The sequence below is a fragment of the Lactuca virosa genome, chromosome 7 (genome assembly GCF_052849685.1).
Source record: "Lactuca virosa cultivar CGN04683 chromosome 7, Lactuca_virosa_CGN04683_v6, whole genome shotgun sequence".
NCBI classification, from domain to species: Eukaryota; Viridiplantae; Streptophyta; class Magnoliopsida; order Asterales; family Asteraceae; genus Lactuca; species Lactuca virosa.
The window spans coordinates 52,449,880-52,475,832 of record NC_136432.1 but is presented as its reverse complement, the minus strand read 5'-3'; the positions used below and the strand labels follow the sequence as shown (position 1 = coordinate 52,475,832).

Genomic DNA, 25,953 nt, shown 5'->3' with positions numbered 1-25,953 from the left:
AGACCGAAAGACTTCCCCACATCATATTTAAGACCACAAACCAATAAATGAACTAAAAACTGGGATTTGCATTATAGAGAAGGTATAAAACTTGTTATAATTGAGTTTTTATTTTTAATGTAACGAGTTACTCCATTCTTATATATCTCGGACCTACCTGGTCCAAGGGGGGTAAAGGTGCAAATGATGCAGAAGATGCTAGAGTTTGGCATCTAATGCAAGCCGGCTCCATATCCTACCATGGTAAGGGTAAGTCATGTCTCTTGTCACCTAATACATCTAAAACATCCATCGTGGCTATTACACCTAGTGGACTCAACTGCACCGACCCAAAATTAATAAGTAAAAATTTTATTTTTAAGTTCATTAATCCCAAACATCACATGTTTCGAAATCATCCAAAATACAACTATCACAAAATATCAGAATAAAAGAGATCATAAATGCGGAAATCATGAGGGGGAGAATGCTGTGTCATCACGTCGGGCCCTTCCCTTTTGCACTGGGAGTACCTGAAACCAAAAACATAATTGTAAATGATATGTGCATATTTAGTTAAATATTTCATGCATTATTTTAATACTTTTTGTTACATTTATGTTCATTATAGAACAAAAGGTACTTAATTTGTTTAAAATCTGTTTTGTAGCAGTGAAAACTTGCTCGGGATCAAAAGGAAGCTATTGCGGAGCTGGAAGCGGGAAAAATGAATCAAAGTCAAAGAAGTCTTAAAACTAGAAGATCACGACGTGGTGGATGGAGAATTCGCGATCAAATTGTGACTTGGCGGATACGTGATTTTAATGAAGACCACGTTGTGGTGGCGGTTGACCACTACGTGGTGGGCCATAATCGGGTTTTATAAATAGAACGTTTTCTCTCTCAACCCTAAAAAATGTTGGAAGTTGTCTTCGACTTTTGGAGACCAGAAAAGTGCTAGAACACAGAAGGAGCTCAGATTTCAATTGAAGATTAGCTTTTGAAGAGATTTGAGGCAATACTACTTCTAAAACTTATTTACTTTGTTCTTCCTTATGATTTCCATTGTGAACTTCGTTTTTAAGTGTCCGTTTCCAGAAATCATAGGCTAAAAACCCTAACTTTTGTTTAGAGTAGATGATCATTATGACTATGTGTTGATTTATTGGATTTTGGATTGTTGCTAGTTGCTTATTTGTTATGATAGCTTATAAAGACCCTTTTGTGTTAATGATAACTACTTCTTCTGTAAGACTAGTGTTTTGATCATAAACCTAGGGTTAAATAGAAGAATAGGTAAATTAATGTGGAAGCTAATATGTGATGATCATTCATGTATTGAATTGATGTTATTATCAATTAATGTCAATCATTATTTCAAGTCTAGCATAACTCGAATTTAGTACTAGTAATCTTATTTGTTTCTCCACCCGATCAATGTATAAATGAATTAGTTTTACTAAAGGATTATTCTTTTGATCATAGAGTTTAATCAACATAGGAATCGGTAAGCAACAAACAACTTAATCCATTGCACTTTTCCAAGAAATCAACCACAGGAGTAGTGTAAATCAAATCCAAACGAAAGTCTCTTTAACATCTTGTCTTAATCCTTAATTTGAATTGCTTTTGTTAGTTTAATTGCTTTTGGTGATAACTGTTTTAAGTTTATAGATGTGTAAAACTAGAAAACCCCTTCTTTTATTACTTGTTTAAACTAGCTAACATCTAGTAGTATTTTAGCTGATATTTCCGTTCCCTGTGTTCGATACCCTGCTTACCTGAACTATCCTACTATTCGATTAGGTACACTGCCTATTGTGTATTAGTTAGTCTAGATTAGTAGGTTATTACCTAGTAGATAAAATACGTATCAAGTTTTTGGCGCTGTTGCTGGGGAACGGTTCAAATTTTAGTTAAATATTATATGCTATTTGTTTTCGATCCTTTGTGTGAGATTTATTTCACATAAAGTTTAAAATTTTCTGTTTTTATTTTTTTATGTTTACGAAGTAACCACGACGTGGCAGTTTCCAACCACGACGTGGTTAACATCCTGGTAGTTTCGTTTTATTATTTTTTGTTCTTTTTTACGCATTTGTTTTCTGTCTCTTGTAGTAAGTTTTCGAGATGACGTATATCACGCGAATGATGATGGGTGCATATAAGAAGCAAGTGCACAACGATCAAGGATCAGAACTTGTTCCACCAGAAATCCCAGCTGAAACCAAATTTGAGCTCAAGAGCCACATTCTAGGGTTGGTCAAGGACATTCCAGTTTCCGGAAAGGATCATGGAGACGCGTTTAATCACATCGATGAGGTCAAGGACATTGCAAATTACTTCAATGTTCCAAATATCTCGCGAGAAGCAGTTTTGCTCAGAATGCTCCTAGTAACCTTCACAGGAGATGCAAAAATTTGGCTAAAATCCCTTGCACCTAGAGCAATTACTACTTAGACGAATTTACGTGAAGCTTTCATTGAGCTGTTTAGTCCACCATAAAAAAATATCCAATCTAAAGAAGGAGATATCAAATTTCCAACTAAATGATGGTGATTCCTTGTTTGAAGCATGGGAGAGGTATAAAGGCATGCTTAGGAATTGCCCCAACATGATCTAAATGTGCAACAAGAATTAGCTATCTTCTACGATGGGGTGAACGTTACAACAAGACAACTCCTTGACTCTCAAGGACCAATGAAAAACAAAGAAATGACTATTATTAAGGAGTTGATTGAAGAATTCACAAAACATTCGTGCAAATATCATACCCCACGAGAAGATGTTACAAGAGGAAGTTGAAATTTTGATAGAGGCAATGAAAATATGGCGGTGGTTTTGGAAAAATTAGAATCAATGGACAATAGAATGACTAAGATGGATCAATCCATCCACATAATTCGGGTTGGATGTGACAATTGTAGCGGTCCTCATTTAACAAAGGATTGTGACCTTGCCGAGGAAGAGAATTGAAAGGTCAAGCTTGCTCTTCTACTAGAGATAGATACGATGAAAATTAGAAGAAACCCAAGAAGGAATGGATGCCCTATGATGAGTATCAAAAGGAAAAAGAGGAAAATTATAGGCAAAAAGTTCGCGGGTTTTACCAAAAGGAGCAGCCGATTCCCGAAAAGAAGAAGGACTTTGAAGCCATGCTTGCCCGATTCGCAGCTGCATCAGAGAAAAGACACGAACAGACTGATGCTGTCATTCAAAATCAACAATTCTCCATCAGAAATATTGAGAAAAAAATCGGTCAGCTCTCGAAGCAATTCAATGAATGATTACCGGGCACACTTCCAAGAGACACAGAACAAAATTCGAATTCGCATGTCCAGGGCATCACAACAAGGAGAGGTAAAATTAATACTCCTTTGACTCATGTTTCTAACGATGCTTTAGATGTTGTACAGAAACCCAAAATTAAAAATCAAGAGAAGGACTTAGAACCTTAACCACGACGTGGTGAGATCCAACCACGACGTGGTGAGATCCAACCACGACGTGGTCATCTGTCGAAGCCAAGAAAAATCCTCTGGTCAAGCCGTATCAGTTGTAGCATATATAGGCCCTTCAGATCAATATTCCATTCATCGAAGCAGTGGCCCAAATGCCAAAATACGTTAAATTTTTGAAGGATCTTCTCACTAATAGAAAGAAGATGGAAGAGGTAGAAAAGGTGATCTTAAACGAGAATTGCTCAGCCGCTATGCTGAACAAGTTACCTAAGAAGATGGGGGATCCAGAAAGCTTGACACTCCTATGCCAATTTGGAAATTTGGCCACAAGCTATTCTCTTGCTGAGTGGGGAACTAGTGTCACTCTCATGCCTTATTCGTTTTTCAAGAAACTAGTTCTTCGAGAGCCAAGGCCAATTCGCATGTCAATTCACCTTGCTAACAAGATGGTGACCTTTCCAAGAGATATATGTGAGGACTTATTGGTTAAAATGTTAGGGTGCAAAGTCACGCTTGGATGTGGAGTGTTAGTGCTTACCCATTTACACATACAAGAGGGTAATGCTCTCAAAGTGTTCATTACAAGATCTTACATAATGGGAGTCACTCACTTCCTATTTATAGGAAAGACTCAACCCATTTACACATACAAGAGGGTAAGCACTAACACTCCACATCCAAGCGTGATTTTGCACCCTAACATTCTCCCCCTCAAAGTTTGGATTGGATGTCCCAACTTTAATATCCAACGAGCTCGTGCGATCACGACCAAACTCCCCCTCGAAGTGATACTAGTCTTCAAATCCGCAAATGAATACCCGAAGCTTCGAATACCCACTCTTCATAAAATTGACAAATTTGTTTTTCCCGCAAATTTTGTTGTTCTAGATATGGAAGAAGACAACCATGTTCCAATCATTCTTGGAAGGCCTTTCCTAAGCACCGCACGGGCCTTGGTGGACATATGAGAGTCAAAAATCACCCTTCAAGTTGGAGAAGATGCTATCACTTTTGGAGTAGATCGAGCTATGAAACATTCAAAGATAGCCGATGACATGGCTTTCACGGTGGATATCTTCGATGAGGTGTTGGAAAAAGAATTGAATGGGTGGAAGGACAATAATTCAGAGGGGTACATGGTTCTTCAAGAGAATGATTTTGATGCTGAACATGACTTAGAAGAGCTAGATAGGCTTATGGAGGAAAGTGAAACTAAAGACCTTAAAATGCAATCTGAAGGCCAACCACAACGTGGTGACTCTACCCCATCGTGATCAAGTGAAAAATAACCATCATACGAGCCATTTGAAAACACCAGGACATGGCAGGTAGAAGACCATGCCGTGGTGACTACTCAGAACACGAAATTCGAGCTGAAGACATTGCCCGAACATCTGCAATACGCCTTTTTGGAGGAAATGAGCAAAAGCCTATTATTATATCATCTAATCTTGATCCCGAAGAGAATAAAAGATTGGTGAAGGTATTGAGAAAACGCAAAAACGCCATCGATTGGAAGATTTCTGATATAAAAGGGATTATCCCTTCATATTGCTCACACAAAATGAACCTAAAAGAAGAGGCCAAAGCAGTGGTACAAACACATAGACGATTAAATCCAAAAATGCAAGAAGTGGTTAGGAAAGAAGTGGTGAAATTGCTGGACACCGGGATTATATATTCCATTTCTGATAGCCCATGGGTTAGCCCAATCCATGTGATACCAAAAAAGGGTGGCATGACGGTGGTTGCGAACGAAAAGGACGAGCTTATTCTGACACAGATTGTAACCCGTTGGCGAGTGTGCATCGATTATCGCAAGTTAAATGATGCCACTTGCAAGGACAATTTTCCCTTATCTTTTATCGATCAAATTCTCAAATGTTTATCTGGTCATCTTTATTACTATTTTTTAGATGGGTTTTCAGTGTATTTCCAGATTCCCATTGACCCACGAAACCAAGAGAAGACGACATTTACATGTCAAAGCGGGACCTTTGCCTATCGTCGGATGTTATTTGGACTATGCAACGTGCTGACCACATTTCAAAGATGCATGACCGCATTCTTTCACTACATGGTGGAAAAGTTCATGGAAGTTTTCATGGACGATTTTTCTGTTTTTGGTTCATCTTTTAATGATTGTTTGGATAACCTTGACTTGATGCTTTCTAGGTGTGAGAAGACAAAGTTATTTTTAAATTGGGAAAAGTTCCATTTTATGGTGAAGGAAGTAATAGTCCTAGGTCACAAGGTTTCCAAAGCGGGGATCGAGGTGCAGAGTTTTTTGGGTCATGCAGGATTTTACCGTCGTTTCATAAATGAGTTTTCAAAAATGGCAAGACAATTAACCCAATTGCTTTTAAAAGATACAAATTTTAATTTTTCTAAAGAATGTTTGGAAGCCTTTGAAAGTTTAAAAGATAAATTGACTCACGCCCCAATCATGGTAGCCCCAAATTGGAGTTTACCTTTCGAGCTTATGTGTGATGCTAGCGATTACGCTTTCGGAGCAGTTTTGGGACAAAGGGTTGATAAGCACTTTCATCCCATTTATTATGCAAGCAAAACCCTTAACCAGGCCCAAGTAAATTATACGACTACAGAAAAAGAGTTGTTGGCCGTAGTTTATGCTTTTGAAAAGTTCTGTCCCTATTTGATTTTGTCTAAAACAATTTTTTTACTGACCATTCCACTCTTATGTATTGTTTAATAAGTAGGATGCGAAGCCAAGATTGATTCGATGGGTGATTTTATGTCACACCCCCGAACCAGACGGCGGAAACGTCTGGCGGTTGGGTGACTTCATCTTGTAATATCATCATAGTGAATATAAATGAAACAAAACATCATCATCGTCACACATACAATATTACAAATGTCATTGTTTACATCAAGTATTGTAATTCAAATTACATGCCAAAATATTCATAGTATGGTGATAACAAAACACAACAAAGTTTCCAGGTATTCTTGCTGACCAACCTGCTCAACGATTTCTTGAGAATACAAGTTAATTTGAAAACGTCAGCACATATAATGTTGGTGAGTTCATAAGCATGTTTGAGTAAAATGTTTTGCATTACTTTGTATACACCAGAAAACCCGATAGTTTCTGAAAAACGATTTGAAATGTTTGTGTCCGATCTTGTATTAATGCATGTGTGTAAATGTTTGAAAGTGAGTGAAGTGAATGATCCCAGACAATCCGATATTGTATGGTTATAAAACTTTGTGATCTTAACACCCTAAGATTGAGTACCAATGCGTATATGTTACCGTGTTATCAACATAAATTGTATTCCGTAAATTTTATAATGGAGTTAATTCCTCTAAGTGAGTCGTTATAACCATACTTGATAATGACTAATCCGCCCGTCATTGCGTTTTTCAGACGCCAATTTGTTAGGTAAGGTTTGTCACCCTAGACTGGTCTAGTCTAACTGTAGCGAACAGCTCAGGTGTGGGATGTCACCCTCGTATAGATCTATACACAAACTCCCGCTCTCCCTCCAGGAGACTCTGGTTATAACTACGGGCTACGGTTGTACACTCGATAGGTGCCAAACGACATGTCGCACAAGATCCTTAACTGAATTTATGTGAATATTGAATTGCACAATGTATATTGTTTCCGTGTAAGTTTTAAGTTTACAAAGCCAAACGAGTATATACGTGAATGATTGAAGTCAACAAGCATGTAGATGTACCACGAAGGTTTAATAAACATGTAAGGTATATTCAAGGCCCAATAAACATGTAAAAGGACAACTAATGCCCACTAAACATGTAAATTTTATTCCAGACCCAACAAGCATGTAAATGGACCACTAAGGCCCAATAAACATGTAATGTATATTCCAGGCCCAATTAGATGTGTAATTGATGTAATAAATCTGTTTGTTGTTACGTTGGTTGATTAAGCGTAATTGTTCATAAAATTCCCACTTTTGTAAAAAGTCGTTTTTGGTCCTTAAAACCGAAAATTTACAATTTAAGCATATTTTTGGTAAAATGACACTTTAGGTCCTTTAAAACCAAAAGCTTACATTTAAGGGCTTGATTTGATTAAAATAACATTTTTAACCCTACTTTTGTCAAAAGGATCATTTTCGGCCCAAAAGTATAGAAATTATTCCTTTTTGGCCCAAGTTTGATAAAATTATCATTTTCAGCCCTTATAACCGAAAAATAACATTTTCAGCTCAACTTTGTTTAAATTGAACCTTAAGCCCACAAAAGTCCTAAAATTTACAATTTTAGCCCAAAAACTGTGGAAGTCCAATATGAGGCCCATTTGTGAAAGTTTTCACTTTTAGCCCTTCTAAAATCATAAATACCATAAAGGTCCATATTTATTCAAATAAATCTTATCAAAACCGCGAGTTATGTATAATAACATCACCTTTTGATTATTTTGTCATTTTTGGCCCTCTTATGTGATTTTCTTAGTTTTAAACAATCTTGAAATGTTTTAAACCTTTTCTTTGCATAATAAGTCGTATCGAGTGTGATGCTCTACAAATATCATCATGTTTTAGCATATTTTTGAGTTTATTAAGTTTATAACACATAATCACAACATATATCTTGAAAAACAAACATAATCATGCATATACACATAGATCTACACAAAACAACTTGTATTCTCCCCCAAAACATAGTAAACACCGAAAATAGGTGGTATAAACTCACATTGGTTTGATGATTTCAGTTTTTGATGAAGAATGAGAGAGATCTTGGCCCTAGTAAGCTTCTTGAGTGGAGTTTTCGAACCTAAGATGGATCTAAGAGCATGGATCACGAAATGAGGTGTTAATGAATGAAGGATTTGTCATATGATGAAGTTAAACACTAGAATATAAAGTATCTTACCAAAATGATGAACCTTGATGATGTATTCTTGAGCACACACACAAGTACACATGAAATTTTAAAGAGAGAAAGGAAGGATTTTTCTTAAAATTTCTTAGAGAGTTAAGAGAGGAATGTATTTCAAGTTGAAGTAAGGGTGGTTGTGGGTTTGCTCCTAGGCCGAGGATAAGAAACGGAAGGGAGAGAGAGTGATAAGACTTGCCTAGATGTATGGGACTTCATTGTTACATGTGAGGTATTATGCATAGATATTCACCATGCAATGGTGAGTTGTCTCCCTTAGAATTTTTCCCTCATTTCTCCTTTTTTATTTTTTTTACAAAAACCGAAAATCGGGTGAGAAGAGGGAATAAGAGATATGTTGGGCTATAATTTGAATACTCTTGAAATTGCAAGGCCCAATTGTGGAAATTCTTGGCCCATTGGGCTCTCTTAGGGGTTTACGACCCAAAAGTGTGAACAAAATGGGTTTTCGACCCACTTAGGTTCAAGAAAAACTCTTATGGCCCACTGAGGCCCATAAAAGCGAAGTGAGATATTTTAGGCCCAACATAGACCAAAAGGTTATAGTTTCATGAAAGTGGGTCCAATTAGAGCCCAAATACCCAAGTTGTGAGTTTATTGGCCCATTAGGCCCAATAAATGATTTCTGGTCCTCGCGTTCCCATGTGAATTCCGGTTCACGCTTAGCATTCCATCGAACCTTCACATTCGGAATGCGACTTTGTTTTGTACGCTTCACTTCCCGGTCCATTATCTCCACCGGCTCTTCGACGAACCGGAGATTCTCGTTTATCTCGATCTCATCCAAGGAAATGATGAGGGCTTTATCTGATAAGCACCTTTTTCAATTTTTGACACGTGGAATGCTGGGTGTACGTTGTTAAGTTCTGAGGGTAGTAGTAGTCTGTAGGCCACGGGACCGATTCGGGAAAGAACCTCGAACGGCCCGATGTATCGCGGGTTTAGCTTGCCCCGCTTTCCAACTCGGATCTTCCTTTTCTAGGGAGAGTCCTTCAATAGCACCCGGTCTCCGACTTGAAACTCCAGAGGCTTTTACTGTAACACCCAAATTTTCAAAACAATTGTTCACATTTTATAAAACACGTTTTCATTCATAATCGTTATAAAAACACCATTGTATCACATAACATCATATCCCAAGATCATAATAAAATCTCCCCGCGTGTGTACTGATCAAGCCGGCGCCTTCCCGCGATCCTCGCTGGTACCTGAGACACATAACACAACACTGTAAGCATAAATGCTTAGTGAGTTCCCCAAATTACCACACATAACACATATTAGCCACTCGAGGCTATAACTCTGTTTGACACTCTGGTCAAGTGTCTCTGTGGGACCCCCCAGTCCCATAACTCTGTGGGCCCTCTGGCCCTAACTCTATGGGTCCTCTGACCCTAACTCTGTGGACCTTCTGGTCCTAACTCTGAAAACTCTGTAACATACATAGCATATAACACATAGAAATCATATCATGCAAAAACATACACAATACTCTGTCTCATAGCTCTAATTACCACTCTAGGTAAAGTATAGTGAGAAGACTCACCTCGGATAACTCGGTAAAGCTCGAACTCTGTAAAGTTGGGTCTAGCCTCCGCCTAATCATATGAAATAAACACTCTGAATCAATACATCTCTCAAGGCTATACTATTCCTCCTCTTAGTACTCTCAGAAGGGTAAAAGACCATTTTACCCCTCTCATGGCTCAAAGACCCTAAAGTTGACCAAACCCTAAAAGTCAATAAAAGTCAACGGTCAAACTTTTGACCCGACTCGCCGAGTGCACAAATGTGACTCGGCGAGTTCAGTCATGAACTCGAGTCCTCTATTCCCCCTCTGACTCACTGAGTCATTCCCCCAACTCGGCAAGTCACTCACTGAGTGATTCACGGGAAACCCTAACCCTACTCGCCGAGTCTGCCCTTGGACTCGACGAGTTCATGTCATGCACCAACTCAAATGACCTCCTGAGGTCAGATCTGTTCCTCTAATCCATAGATCTGGCCTTCCCAACCACTATAATCACGTAAAGTCTCGATCTTGATGCACAAGCAACATTTATATGACCATAAATGATGATTTAGCCCCAAATACCTTAACCCAAGGCCATGACCTCTATTGTTCTTCATAAAGCTTGATGAATAAGGCTCTCTGGACCTCTATGGATCCAGATCCAAAGCCTTATCACCAGAAGGGGCTATTTGGACATCAAATCTAACCAACAAAGGGTCTAAGAAACCCTAAATCCATATGATCATCATAAGAACAGAAGGAGAGTCGAATTACTACCTCAAATGTGAAGATCTTAGCTCCAAATCCACAGAATAGCAACCTCCTATGCTTCCTCTTGGCTAGTACCTCCTTCTTCTTGCTAAACAACACTTCCAAGGTCAAGAATGGCTTCCTTTCTCTCTCAAAACGCTCAAGCACTCTAGGGTTTCTCTCTATGGTCTGGTAGCCGCCATTGAAGGCCATAAGGGCCTTTAAATAGGTCCCAAACCTAAGAAATTAGGGTTTTATTAAACAGCGTGGACTCGCCGAGTCCACGTATGGACTTGTCGAGTCCGGTCATTAACCCGGATGGAGATTCGCGACTCTACTCGGCGAGTCTGAGCGCCTACTCGCCGAGTCTCTCTCCAAAACTCAATAAAATACATAATTTAAGATACCTGGGAATCCGTATGTTACAATTCTCCCCCACTAGAATCAGACTTCGCCCTCGAAGTCTCACTCCACAAATAACTCTGGATACTGCTCGGGCATCTCTAACTCCGGCTCCCAGGTCATTTCAGAACCCTTCCGATGTTGCCACTGGACTTGAACCAATGACACCTCCTTGTTTCTCAAAGTCTTGATCCTTCGATCCACAATCGCAACTGGTCTCTCAACATAATTCAGGCTCGCATCTACCTGAATGTCCTCTAACGGAACCACTGCCGACTCATCAGCGATACACTTGCTCAACTGAGACACGTGGAAGGTATCGTGAATCTGGCTCAACTCCGTAGGTAGCTCCAAACGATACGCTACCCTGCCCACCCTGGCAGTCACCCTGAAAGGACCAATATACCGAGGTCCCAACTTACCCCTCTTCCTGAATCAGATCACCCCCTTCCAAGGAGATACCTTCAGGAGTACTAAATCGCCAACCTGGAACTCAAGCTCCGAGCGACGTCTGTCCGCATAACTCTTCTGGCAGCTCTGAGTGGTCAACAACCTCTGTCTGACCTGCTGAATCTGCTCAGTCGTCTGGAGTACTATCTCTGTACTACCCATCACACGCTGCCCGACCTCACCCCAACAAATAGGAGTCCGACACCTCCTCCCATACAACAGCTCAAAGGGTGGCATACCGATGCTCGAATGATGGCTGTTGTTATAGGAAAACTCAGCCAAGGGCAAGTATGTGTCCCAACTCCCTCCGAAATCCAACACACATGCTCGAAGCATCTCCTCGAGCGTCTGAATCGTCCGCTCACTCTGCCCATCTGTCTGGGGGTGGTATGCAGTACTAAAATGCAGCCTCGTACCCAACTCCTCATGAAACGTCTTCCAGAATCTGGAAGTGAAATGCACATCTCGATCTGAGACGATCGAGATCGGCACTCCATGTCGTGATACCACCTCCCTCACGTACAACTCTGCCAACCTCTCGGCGGAGGAGCTCTCACTGATAGCAAGGAAGTGAGCGCTCTTCGTCAACCTGTCCACAATCACCCCAATTGCATCGACGCCCCTCGCAGTCCTTGGCAATTTGGTGATAAAATCCATGGTAATCTGTTCCCACTTCCACTCGGGAACCTCCAACGGCTGCAACTTACCATGTGGCCTCTGGTGCTCGACCTTAACCCTACGACAAGTCAAGCACCTCTCAACAACCCATGCTACATCCCTCTTCATACAGGGCCACCAATAATCTCTTCTAAGGTCCAAATACATCTTAGTGGCCCCGGGATGGATCGAAAACCTAGATCGGTGTGCCTTCTCCATCAATATGGTACGTGCCCCGCCCACAAATGGCACCCAGATCCGACCCTGGAAGGTCATAAGCCCTCTGCTATCGGTAACAAACTCCGATACATATCCGATAACCCGCTCTCTCTTGCGGTTCTCCGGTCTCACGGCCTCAGCCTGGGCCCCTCGGATGGTGTCCAACACCGGAGTCATCACTGTCAATCTCATACAAACGTCCCGTATCGGGGCGCTCTCCGCCCTACGACTCAGGGCATCGGCTACAACGTTAGCCTTGCCCGGGTGGTACAAGATCTCACAATCGTAATCCTTTACCACGTCCAACCATCTCCTTTGGCGCATATTCAGGTTGGGTTGATCCATCAAGTACTTCAAGCTCTTGTGGTCCGTGTATATGGTACACCGAACCCCATACAGATAGTGACGCCAGATCTTGAGGGCGAACACTACAGCCTCCAACTCCAGATCGTGGGTGGGATACCTCGTCTCGTGAGTCTTCAGCTGCCTCGATGTGTATGCTATCACATGCCCTCTCTGCATCAGCACCGCTCCCAGCCCCGATATCGATGCGTCACAATACACTACAAAGTCCTCCATCCCCTCCGGAAGGGCTAACACTGGGGATTCGCACAGTCTCTGGCGAAGTGTCTCGAAGGAGGCCTGCTGCTCTGGTCCCTATGAAAAAGCAACACCCTTCCGGGTCAACCTGGTGAGTGGCACGACGATCTTGGAGAAATCCTTGATAAATCTCCGATAATAGCCAGCCAACCCTAAGAAACTCCTGATCTCGGTGGGGGATCTCGGCACCTCCCAACTCATAACTGCCTCAATCTTGGCCGGGTCGACCAATATCCCATTCTGGTTAACGAGGTGCCCTAGGAACTGGACCTCTCGTAACCAGAAATCACACTTGGAGAATTTGGCATAAAGCCTCTCCGATCTCAAAACTCCAAGTAACTCTCTCAAATGCTCCTCATGCTGCTCTCTGGATCTCGAATACACTAGTATATCATCGATGAACACGATCACCGAACGGTCCAACATCGGTCTGCATACTCTGTTCATGAGATCCATGAACGCCGCCGGTACATTGGTGAGCCCGAAAGGCATCACCACGAACTCGTAATGCCCGTAACGAGTCCTGAACGCTGTCTTCTGGATATCCTCATCTCATACTCTCATCTGATGATATCCAGACCTCAAGTCGATCTTGGGAAACCAAGACGCTCCATGCAACTGATCGAATAAGTCGTCGATCCTCGGTAAGGGGTAACGGTTCTTGACCGTCAGTTTGTTCAGCTCCCGGTAATCAATGCACATCCGGTGTGAACCATCCTTTTTCTTGACAAAAAGGATCGGCGCTCCCCACGGCGAGCTACTCGGCCGTATAAACCCCTTCCCCAGCAGCTCCTGAAGCTGCGAGGATAACTCTTGCATCTCTGGTGGCGCAAGGCGATAGGGCGCCTTGGCGATAGGCGCTGTCCCCGGAACCAAATCAATACGGAACTCTACCTGCCTCTCGGGAGGCACACCCGAAAACTCCTCGGGGAAAACATCTGGGAACTCGCGCACTATCGGGACCTCACCGATCGACCTCGGTCTCTCTGCATCTACTCTCGTATCCACCACATAAGCCACAAACCCACTACAGCCCTGCTGTAAACTCTGCCTCGCTCTAGCGGCCGAACAAAATGCTGACCCAGAACGGGAACCCTCGCCGTACACCGTAAGTACTCCCCCACTGGGGTCTCGTATCGTCATCAACTGTCGCTCACAGTCAATCACAGCTCCGAAACGGCTCAACCAATCCATGCCCACTATGACACATACGTCCCCCATAGCAATCGGGACCAGATCTATCGGGAACTCGACACCGAAGATCTTGAGTACACATCCTCGAATCACATCAGTAGCATACACCGCTCGCTCGTCAGCTATGGAAACTCGTAGAGGTCGACTCAACGCCTCACGCTGGGTACTGATGTGCTGACTAAACGCTAGTGACACAAAAGACCGAGTCGCACCCGAGTCAAATAACACCAAGGCAGGTACAGAACACACAAGAAATGTACCTACGCATATCACAATATAAGCATAACATTACAAACTCAAAATAAACAGAGGAAAGAATACATACCAGCTACCACATCGGGTGCTGCGCAGACCTCCTCCGTTGTCAACTGGAAGGCTCTCCCGCGAGCCTTTGGCGCCTCGGCCTTCGCCGGCCGACTCTCTGTAGCTCGAACAGCAGCAGGGGCAGATCCCTGAGAAGCTCCCTGAGCTGACCCTCGTAACTGCGGACACTCGGCCTTCCGGTGTCCGGTCGGGTTGCAGTGAAAACAGACTGCAAACCCCTTGGGGCAATCCTTGGCCATATGCCCCTCCTTGCCACATTTGTAGCAAGACCCTGCTCTGCACACTCCATCATGACTCTTGCCGCACTTTCCACAAGTGCGGCCCCTCTGGCTCCCTGATCTCGAATCGGCGGGCTTGGCCCGCTTGGCTGCCAGCTGAGACTGTGCCGGTCGCCGATCCCTACCCTGAGACTCCGCCTCCTCCCTAGCCTGAGTCTCCAGCTCTATCTCCCTCTTCCGTGCATTTGCCCGAAGCTCGGCAAATGTCCGGTACGTCGAGTTCACCACGAACTCTCGTATATCCCTCCTCAAAATGCTCAGATATCGGCTCATACGTTCCTGCTCGGAGGACACGTGCTCTGGGCAGAACATCGCCCGCTCATGGAACATCCTGGTGATCACTGTAACAGACTCTGTACCCTGCTTGAGGGTCAAAAACTCCTGGGCCAAACGCTCCCTCTCCACCTGGGGAACGTACTCTTCTCGGAACATAGCAATGAACCTCTCCCAGGTCACTGCAGCAAGCTCAGTAGGGGAATAGTGCGCCGTCACAAACTTCCACCAGTCCTTCGCTCCCAAGCGAAGCTGGTTCAACGCGAACCAGACTCTCAAATGCTCTGGAGTTGAGCAAGTAAAGAAACACCCCTCAATGTCTGATATCCACCTCATCGCTGCAATCGGGTCCTGGGTCCCATCAAACTCCGGTGGTTTTGTGTTGCTGAACTCACGAAACAGCAACGCATCACCACCCTACGGCCTAGTCGCAGCTATAGCTGCAGTGGCCGCAGCAACCGCAGCCTCAGAAAGAACAGCGTATCTCTCGTCAAATGTCTCTATCAGTGTGGTCTTGATAGACCCGAACATCTCTGGTATCTCTGCCCTGATGGCCGCAGCCACCTCCTCATGAATGATCCTACGGATCTCCTCATCACTAGTACCGCTGCTCTCTGGTGTGTGGCGTGTCCCAACCATGATGTCTCTGAAATACAACATAATAAATATCAGGGACTCGCTCGAGTATACTCACACTCGATAACTCCACCCTACTTGCTCCTTAGTACCCAATGGATTCTTACTTAGGGTGCGCACTGCTCCGGTGTCTTCAGTAGTACGGGCACTATACTACCGTCCACACCACATCAGCATCCACTCTAAGTCCTCCTCCTTGGATCCCAAGTCCCAAGTACTCTACTCTCTTTAACCATATGCTACTCACTAGCGGCTCTCTCATAAACTCCTCGCTGCTATCTAAACACTCTCAAGTATCCCTAGCAGCAAAACTCCTAGACTAGGGCATCACATATCAGGCCACTCTAGTCCTAAGAATGCCTAGTCTACTCTAGCATGCATAGCATAACTCATCATATATCATAACATAATATATCTCATAACGCTAATTACAAGGGTATTTTGGGAAATCACCGTTCGGGCGCTGGCTGATCGTTCACACGGCTCTGCTCTGTTTATCTCAAAACTCTTTTTACTCTTTTTAAAAAGTTTTTAGTCATCAAAATTTCTCTCAAATCCTCAGTTTGAGTTCAGATACGCCCGAAGATGAATCCGAATCCCTCAAACCAAGGCTCTGATACCAACTTGTACCACCCAACTTTTCAAAACAATTGTTCACATTTTATAAAACACGTTTTCATTCATAATCGTTATAAAAACACCATTGTATCACATAACATCATATCCCAAGATCATAATAAAATCTCCCCGCGTGTGTACTGGTCAAGCCGGCGCCTTCCCGCGATCCTCGCTGGTACCTGAGACACATAACACAACACTGTAAGCATAAATGCTTAGTGAGTTCCCCAAATTACCACACATAACACATATTAGCCACTCGAGGCTATAACTCTGTTTGACACTCTGGTCAAGTGTCTCTGTGGGACCCCCCAGTCCCATAACTCTGTGGGCCCTCTGGCCCTAACTCTATGGGTCCTCTGACCCTAACTCTGTGGACCTTCCGGTCCTAACTCTGAAAACTCTGTAACATACATAGCATATAACACATAGAAATCACATCATGCAAAAACATACACAATACTCTGTCTCATAGCTCTAATTACCACTCTAGGTAAAGTATAGTGAGAAGACTCACCTCGGGTAACTCGGTAAAGCTCGAACTCTGTAAAGTCGGGTCTAGCCTCCGCCTAATCATATGAAATAAACACTCTGAATCAATACATCTCTCAAGGCTATACTATTCCTCCTCTTAGTACTCTCAGAAGGGTAAAAGACCATTTTACCCCTCTCATGGCTCAAAGACCCTAAAGTTGACCAAACCCTAAAAGTCAATAAAAGTCAACGGTCAAACTTTTGACCCGACTCGCCGAGTGCACAAATGTGACTCGGCGAGTTCAGTCGTGAACTCGAGTCCTCTATTCCCCCTCTGACTCACTGAGTCATTCCCCCAACTCGGGAAACCCTAACCCTACTCGCCGAGTCTGCCCTTGGACTCGGCGAGTTCATGTCATGCACCAACTCAAATGACCTCCTGAGGTCAGATCTGTTCCTCTAATCCATAGATCTGGCCTTCCCAACCACTATAATCACGTAAAGTCTCGATCTTGATGCACAAGCAACATTTATATGACCATAAATGATGATTTAGCCCCAAATACCTTAACCCAAGGCCATGACCTCTATTGTTCTTCATAAAGCTTGATGAATAAGGCTCTCTGGACCTCTATGGATCCAGATCCAAAGCCTTATCACCAGAAGGGGCTATTTGGACATCAAATCTAACCAACAAAGGGTCTAAGAAACCCTAAATCCATATGATCATCATAAGAACAGAAGGAGAGTCGAATTACTACCTCAAATGTGAAGATCTTAGCTCCAAATCCACAGAATAGCAACCTCCTATGCTTCCTCTTGGCTAGTACCTCCTTCTTCTTGCTAAACAACACTTCCAAGGTCAAGAATGGCTTCCTTTCTCTCTCAAAACGCTCAAGCACTCTAGGGTTTCTCTCTATGGTCTGGTAGCCGCCATTGAAGGCCATAAGGGCCTATAAGTCCCAAACCTAAGAAATTAGGGTTTCATTAAACAGCGTGGACTCGCGGAGTCCACGTATGGACTCACCGAGTCCGGTCATTAACCCGGATGGAGATTCGCGACTCTACTCGGCGAGTCTGAGCGCCTACTCGCCGAGTCTCTCTCCAAAACTCAATAAAATACATAATTTAAGATACCTGGGAATCCAGATGTTACATTTACCTTTTATCAGCATAACTTTTTTTTGATCTCCCGATGCTTGGGGTCGTGCCTTGATTTGAACTATTTTCTCCGTCGTTTCCCGAATGATCTCGAGGTCTGTAAGAGTGTTGTTCGGTGCTTGTCCTCTTGCTAGTTGGCTGCTAGTCATCTAAGCCCGACACAGAGGTATTCTGCCTTCGCGTCCTATATGGTGAGGTGGATTGATGGTCATGGTTAATGAGGACCGTGTACTCGATGTCCCAAAATAGTACCTCTAAACCCTAAGGTGAACACTATTATCGCTAGGGTTAAGGTCGCGTGATGTAGTTGTTTTCATACTTTTTAGGATGCCATTGGAGTTTCTTACTATGGGATTCTGAACTAGTAGGATGTTGATCTTTGCTTGTTTCTGGGGGCGGGTCGAGCAAGTCTTTGTTTCGGGATGGGAGATATCGATCCTTAAGGATGGGTTCGTTTGATTCTTAGTAGTCAGTGGTCCTATGGATACTTAGCCTTTCCTCTTTATGAGTTGGATAGGTGTTCTCTGAGGTTCTAGTCTTTGTTTGGTAACTCTCATACTTACTGGGTCACTCCCTTGACCGGATGGCTTCGGTGTTTTTGCTGGAACTTAGTGTCCTTGATGGTCTGGCTATGGAAATGGCTTCATTAGTTGAGTCAATTTCCGAACTCGACTTGCCACGTATGGATAACATTTCCGAAAGGACTTCTGGAATTCACTTTGGAAAGATTATAAATCTCTAGGTTACCCTCGATGTCCTTTGCTTCTCGTTTCTTATCTCTATTGTGGGCTAGGAACGAGCGTGGTATTTCTTACATAGGCACTTAGGAGTCTAGATGCCAGGAATGATTTGGGGATCTGTCCTTATAAGTTTTAAGGACTTTGTTAGTTGATTGGTCAAGGCGTAGGGTCTCCACATGAAGTTTGTATGGCGAGGATCAAGCTAGCCTCTGTCAAGTGACGCTGTTGGGTTCCTTAGAGTTTGTTGTAATAGATGTTGGATTGACTTGGAAGCGATGGTTGTTCGGAAATGAGAGTGTGTTTCATGTACTCGTTTGTAATGTTCCCGGTTTCATCCTTGTTATCACTACCGCGAACGTTCTTGTACCATGTTTAGTGAGTATTAGTAGTATGAGTGTTTTGATTATTAGCGATGAAATTTGATAACATGGTTCTCACCAGGTCTTTCTATAATCGCTTGGCGGGTAAGAAGCATGTATAGTTAAGAATGGAAGGCTGTCGACTGAGGGGCTCTGTCCTAAATCCATAACCACACAAGGAATAGAAAAATCGAACGGAATCACGCAGACTAAACCTTTAGAACCTCAATTATATATATGACCCTAATATACACTAAGCCATCGTGGCTCACCTGCAAAACCCTTGGTTTTTATACGAATGATATGTCTTGTTCGGACGAAAGAGTAATCTATAATTAACGACTAAAGCCTTTGAATATATTTACTGGGAAAACGTACCACTGTTCATAGGTGATTTCGGGAGGGTCTCTACTATAGTGATTGTCAGCAATCTACCTTCCTTGCCAGAGTTCCTTGTTATTGGACAGTCTCTCCTAAAGTGTCCAGATTCATCACACTCGTAATAGGTCGGCTCATTCTGATGTTGGGGGTCTGGGGGATTGGTCGTGCTGATGCCCTGCAGGAACGGGTAGGGTGCCCTTTCCTATTGCAATCCTTACAGTGTGACTTTCGGCAGGCTCCCTTATGGTGGAAACCACACTTGCTGCATTTTGGGAGGTTTCCAGCATATGGTCTTACTGATGTTGGTGTGGTAGGTGTCGTGGCAGCATGAACCACAACAGTCTGTTGTCTCTTCGAGGGATCTTGTGCTGTTTTATTTTTCCTCTCTTTTCGGGACTTTCTTTTCTTGCTCCTAGGTTTGTGGTCGGGGGTGTTCCTTTCGGCAACCCTTCGTTGATGCCCTTGGTTGTTATTGCGCTTGGAGTTGTTGATACCTTTTTCGTTTTCATTTCTCTTTGTGTTGTTGAGTTGTGCCATGACAGCTGTTACAGCAGCTGTCACTGCGGCTTGGAAGGTAGCAGAGTCTATTCGTAGGATCGGTGCTTCGTTGGTTGGCTGGTTGTTTCCATGGGAGGACATAATTATGTTGTATGAGGAGAAATGAGTGCGTGAGTAACCAAGGTCAGTTCTAGTTGTATTTATCTATTTATATTCACATAAAATTTCACGTGTGGTTGTATGATTCTAAATGCCTCAACCTACATCCTGATGATGTATTTGTGGTAAGAGTAGAAATGGACATTGTATGAATGCTAAGTTTATCATAATAGGATATGGCTATTAATACACTTAGCGAATCAGGATTACATGGATTCTTGGAGTTCGCATCTCTCTTGGTTTACAACTACTAGTTGTAACAAGGACATAATAAACCTAAGACGTAGTGCATGCATTGTAGGGACTCCCATATGTCGAAGTGGCGCACCAGGCACCCAGTAAAAACCGAAAATAGGGGGTATGAACTCACATTGGTTTGATGATTTTGGTCTTTGATGAAGAATGAGAGAGATCTCGACCCTAGTACATGACATCATCTTAGATTACAAGTTACACAAAAGTTGAGTATATGAGGACAAAATTTCCTAGTCAAAAATGCTAGTTGTGACATTTTACTTGAAACATTTGACATCGAGATCAAGGAAAAAAAGGGAATGAAAAACGTGGCGACCGATCATCTTTTAAGATTAGACAATCTGGAACTTGAAGAATTGAATGAAGACGAGATTGATGAAAACTTCCCCGAGGAGTATTTGATGGTGATGATGGGTGAAGATCCATGGTATGCATATATTGTTAATTACCTTGCAAGCAAGTATCTACCCAAAGGCTTGTCCCACCAACAAAAGAATAAACCCTTCTCAGAACTCAAATATTATTTCTGGGATGAGCCTTATCTATTTAGAAGTTGTGCAGATGGAATAATAAGACGTTGCGTATTCGGAAGTGAAGTGATATGTGCATAATTACTGATATATTTTGTGTTAAATCTTAATACTTCTTGGCTATTTTATCGCAAATTATGAACAAAAGGTACTTAAATATGTTTAAAATGTATTTGTAGCCTAAAAGATGAGCTCGGAAGCAAAAGGAAGCAGAAAAAGCGATAGGAAGCTCGGGAATTGAAGGAAGAAAGAAAAGAAAGAAAAACCCTGAAGAACTCGGCGAGTTGGGTGCCTACTCTCCGAGTAGGCTCGAAGATTCGCGAACAAATAAGATTCCTTATCGTATACGGATTTTAAGTGGTGGACTCGTCGAGTCGGTCACTGGACTCGCCGAGTATCCCCTGCTTTCAGAAACTATATAAAGGGCTTTAATTCACGCATTTGGGATCTCTGGCTGGAACCCTTGAAGGATAATTTACGATTCAAGTTGCTGTTGGAGCTTTGGAACTCGAAGATCAAGTCTAATCATTCGACTTTGGGAAGATCAAAGCAATTCAAGTGTACTCTTTACTTAATCTTTTGTTTAAACTATGTTTGCATCAATTGATTTCATTTTTGAGTTCTTTTCTGCTTTAATTATGAGCTTAAAACTCATAAATTCTGTTTAGGATAGATGACTTTATGAATATGGTTTGATTTTATGATTGGATTAATTTAATGTGGTGATTTTGTTTTGTTAAGTTTGTTAAAGAACCTTATGGGTTAATTACAACTATTTTCTGTTAACTAACCAGCATATTAAGTTGCATGAACATCTCTTAATTGCTAATCTCATATGATTTGTGTGAAAACATTGTTATATGCCTAGGAATAGCGAACGTGAAACTAGGGTTAACTAGAAAATAGGAAAAATTAATGTGTGAGCTTGTGTGATGAACCATCAACAAGAGGTTAATTGACTTAGCAATTTGATTAGCTACTACAAGTCTTACTTAACCCGAATCAATAAACTAGAAAATCTATTAGTTTAATCACCTGATCACTGCTTAATTGATTTGTTTTCTAAGGATTAGTAATAGCGAACGTGAACCTAATTACACTAATCGGTAGCCAATGCTAATTAATCCATTGCACTTTTTCTAAAATCAACCATAGGAATAAACGATTCAAAACCTAAACAAAAGTCTTTCCCATTATTGAATTTAGTTGATTTTCATTTGCTTAGCTGTTAGTTGCTTAGTTGAGTATTAGTTAAGTACTTAAGTTTCTATTCTTGCAAAACTAGTGAAACCCATTTCTTTTATTGCTTGTTTTTTAGATAATATTAGTAATTAGCTTAATTGTCATTCCCTGTGTTCGATGCCCTACTTACCTGAACTAAGCTGCTAATCGATAGGTACACTACCTTTCATGTGTTTGTTTCTGTGTCTAAGTTAGTAGGAATAAAACTAGTGCATTCCACACACATCAAGTTTTTGGCGCCGTTGCCGGGGAACAGTTCAAATAGTTAATTTTATTTGCTAATTGTTATCGTTTTTAATTTATTGATTTTTTTATATTTAGTTTAATATTTATTTTTATTTTTATTTTTATTTATTATGTATTTTCCAAATCTCGATGCTCTTGATGCTTTTCTTGAGGAAGTAGTACAAGAAATTGAGTAAGAAGATGAGGAGTATGACTCAGATGATGATTTGAAGAAATTTGCAAGATGGTTAGATAACATCTTGCCTAATAAACAAGAGCAATAGGAGTTACAAGAGCTAGATTTACAAGATGAAGAATTTAATCCAAAAAAAGATTTGGAGGAACTGGAAAGGTTGCTAGCAGAGAGGTCAGACGAAGAATAAGAACAAGCTGAATTGCAGGAACCAAGCTGTGGTTTGACCATTACCACGACATGCCCCCCTGTATTTCCGATTGTTGATTTGAAGCATGGGGTGACGATTCCAACTTTGGAGAAAGTTCTGAAGCGCGATCCATTTCTGATTAATATCCAACCGGTTCCAACCCTTGTCAAGATTCTTGGGTTACATGAATTCAAGCTCGTTTGGCCAATTTTTGAAGCAAAGAGCCAAATTTTACAAATTGGCCCAAAGAAAATATTTAATGCAATGGATGGATTGGCATTGAGTTTATTTGAAGTTTATTAAGTTGGGAGTCTAGCTCAAGACTCACACAAAAAGAAGCGCTTGCAGGAGGCAACCCGTCGTTTGAGTTTGCTTTTCTTTTTCATTTTTGTAACTTCTAGTAATTAGGGTAAATTAGGAATTTTAAGTTTGGTTGTTTATCCTTTTTATTACGTATGTTTGCCTTTGGTATTTTCAGAATTTGGATAAAAGAGTGAAGTGAAAGAGTATAGAGCGTGAAGAGTTGAGTCTAGACGAAAGAATAGAAGTTTTAGAGTCCAAGGTTGAGTTCGGTAATGAAGAGGGTTATAGAGTATTTATTTACTGAAGAAAAATGAGGGAAAGTATTAGTTTATATTACCCCCATATATCAGAAACAGACCTGGGTAGAATATAATTTTTTTTCCACACAACGGTCTACTCGCCGAGTGCATCTTACGGACTCGACGAGTCCATGTGAAATTTCGCGACTTTTCTGCCAATTACGCTACAACTCGGCGAGTTAGCATATCTACTCGACGAGTCACTCGTTAATTCTACTTTCGAGCCAATGATTTGATGACATTTGATACAGGCATTGGTTCTATTCTTTGGAGATCATTTTCCGAGCATTTACAAGAGTTTTTTTTCTTATAATTGGAGCTGTACCACACGAGATTTTGACACCCAAGATATGGATGATCTGTTCCCATGTCTAAATTCAATTGAAGATGAAGCTTAAAGAAGAAGATCAAGCTTGCGAGTACTATCCCAGGGGAGTTTGTTCTAATTCTCTCTTTACTTTATGTTCTTTATCATGCATAATATGCAATGGGGACATTGCATAAATTAAGTGTGGGGTAGGGGGTTGGTTACATTAGTTGGTTACATTAGTTGAAATTTTAGTTAAATTCGAAAATCTTGAAAATTTTAGTTATTTTTGAAATTTATGCATTAAAATTGCTAGGGTTAATTTAGAAAATTATGGTAAAAGTAATTAGGGTTCATGCTAGTATTATGTTTGATGATTCTATGAGGACCCAAATGTTTGGTTGAGCCTATATACATTATAATGCATTTGTGGCCCCCTTTATTCTAGTGAAATCATGGAACAAAAACACAACCTCGCTTAGTTTGAGGGACGCAATATGTTTAGCATCGTGTACTTCAAATATATCCATGAAAACTAATACTTTAACCAATAAAGGTTGAAGTTGAGTGCCCTTGCTTAAGCATGTAGGTATTGAGTGAAAAAAAAGTGAGTTACATGTGAAAAAAAAAGAAAGAGAATTACAAGAAAAGTTGTAAGAATTTTGGGAGAAATTAAAGTATGAAGATCAAAAGATCAAAGTTCTGAAGAAATTCAAAAAAGTTGAAGATACCAAAAATTAAAAAAAGTGGTGAATTCAAGGAAATCAAGATTAAATTATCAAAGAAGTGAATAATTCCAAAGAGCTTCATTGTGGTATCGAAAAGTTGTAATTTTCTAGATTATGTGTGCTTAGGTTGCTGGACCAAAAATACCTTGAGGTTAGGAAGTTTTCTGCGGATGGATTCGGAGGGATGCATAAAATGAGCGTTGTTCAAAAGAAGTGGGCGAGTGTTTATGAGGATTGTGAGTATTTGGAATTAGGGGGGGGGGGGGTCCTTAGGAAAAGTTTAGACACAAATGCATGCGTTGTGGTCTTGGCATAATGGCTGGGTTTGATTGGAATTACTTTATGTGATGCTAGTATGTTAAAAATCCAGTTTTGCTTGGGGGCAAGCAAAAGTCAAGTGTGGGGTATTTTGATATGTGCACAATTAGTCATATATTTTGTGTTAAATCTTAATACTTTTTGGCTATTTTATCACAAATTATGAACAAAAGGTACTTAAATATGTTTAAAATGTATATGTAGCCTAAAAGATGAGCTCGAAAGCAAAAGGAAGCAGAAAAAGCGATAGGAAGCTCGGGAATTGAAGGAAGAAAGAAAAGAAAGAAAAACCCTGAAGAACTCGGCGAGTTGGGTGCCTACTCGCCAAGTAGGCTCGAAGATCCGCGAACAAATAAGATTCCTTATCGTATAAGGATTTTAAGTGGTGGACTCGTCGATTCGGTCACTGGACTCGCCGAGTAGCCCCTGTTTTCAGAAACTATATAAAGGGCTTTAATTCACGAATTTGGGATGTCTGGGTGGAACCCTTGAAGAATAATTTACGATTCAAGTTGCTGTTGGAGCTTTGGAACTGGAAGATCAAGTCTAATCATTCGACTTTGGGAAGATCAAAGCAATTTAAGTGTACTCTTTACTTAATCTTTTGTTTAAACTATGTTTGCATCAATTGATTTCATTTTTGAGTTGTTTTCTGCTTTAATTATGAGCTAAAAACTCATAACTTCTGTTTAGGATAGATGACTTTATGAATATGGTTTGATTTTATGATTGGATTAATTTAATTTGGTGATTTTGTTTTGTTAAGCTTGTTAAAGAACCTTATGTGTTAATTACAACTATTTTCTGTTCATTAACCAACATATTAAGTTGCATGAACATCTCTTAATTGCTAATCTCATATGATTTGTGTGAAAACATTGTTATATGCCTAGGAATAGCGAACGTGAAACTAGGGTGTGACATCCCCAAAATCACGGCCAGAAAAAACCGGTTTCATTTATGCTTTTAAAATAATTTCAGAGTAAATCCATTAATTTAAAAGAGTTGCGGAAATTTGTCCCCAAAACAAAACATGATAAAATAAAGTTTATCAAAGCATTTCTTAAAGAAATGTATTTTCATTATATATCAAAACTCGAGATATCATGTTCCGATACAGACCAAAAGCATAAACAATATAATATAGACCTTACAACAGTTACATATAACTACTGGTCTATAATCCAAAAATATCTTGACAATGTCATCCAACTTATGCTCTCGCGCCACTACCTGTAATACAAAGAAACTGAGCGGGTCAGGCTTGGGAGCCTGGTGAGCATATAGGGTTTTCAACCCACAATAAATAAATATATTTAGTTCATCAACCAAAAATAA

The 25,953-nt window shown here is 41.2% G+C and overlaps 1 non-coding gene across 1 annotated transcript; it reads right to left on the bottom strand.

Moving 5' to 3' along the window:
- Positions 1 to 2,494: 2,494 nt before the first annotated feature.
- Positions 2,495 to 2,600, bottom strand: LOC145128018 (small nucleolar RNA R71). Its single transcript, XR_013716621.1, has one exon. It is a non-coding gene; the product is annotated as a small nucleolar RNA R71 (small nucleolar RNA).
- Positions 2,601 to 25,953: the final 23,353 nt, after the last annotated feature.